Below are 758 nucleotides of genomic sequence, written 5' to 3'. Positions count from 1 at the left end.
TTTAATTGTGTGTAACAAGTTCGGTAAAGCGTTGTAATTGCTTTAACAAGTATTGTAGTGTTTTTACTGTATTAGCAAGTATTGTAAAATTGTTGTACAATAAAGTTAATTGTACTACCATTTGGTCATCCTTAGCCTTTATTTAACAATCCAGCGATACGAGCCCGGATATATTTGGGAAATCCCTCAAGGTTTCGAGGATAATCGTAACAATTGGTGTCAGAAGTGGGATTGTTAAATAAATCCCGAAGGAGAAACTACTAAAAATGGCGAAAATTCAGGACTTAAAAATTGAGGAGCTGAAACAGGAGTTGGAAAAGCGTAATTTGGCCACCTCCGGAAGAAAAGTGGAATTGTTATCCCGGTTGCGAGAGGCTATGGAAGCTGAAGGCATCGACGTGGACAAATACGACTTCCAAGGTAAACCCGACGATACATCCGCAAAGGACGAACAGAAGGATGAGGCTGCATGTTCGTCAAAGGATGTGCAACAGACATCCGGGAAGGTTGAAGAACAGCAAAATGATCCTTGTTCATCAATAGGTATGGACATGAACACGTTATTGGCTGCCATGTCACAGATGATGCAGGAACAGAGGTCGCAGTTGTCGTCAGACGTTTCCTCACAGATGCAAGCCTTGGAAACACGTATATCTTCCGAGGTATCAGCGCAGGTGTCATCCCGGTTAGAAACTCAGCTACAGGCACAGGAGGCACGCATATCATCACAGCTGGAAGCACAGGATGAAAAAATTACA

Source organism: Rhagoletis zephyria, unplaced genomic scaffold, assembly GCF_001687245.7.
Source record: "Rhagoletis zephyria isolate East Lansing unplaced genomic scaffold, Rhagoletis_zephyria_1.1 Rzeph_scaffold_00565, whole genome shotgun sequence".
NCBI classification, from domain to species: Eukaryota; Metazoa; Arthropoda; class Insecta; order Diptera; family Tephritidae; genus Rhagoletis; species Rhagoletis zephyria.
Note: the sequence above shows the minus strand (reverse complement) of the source record.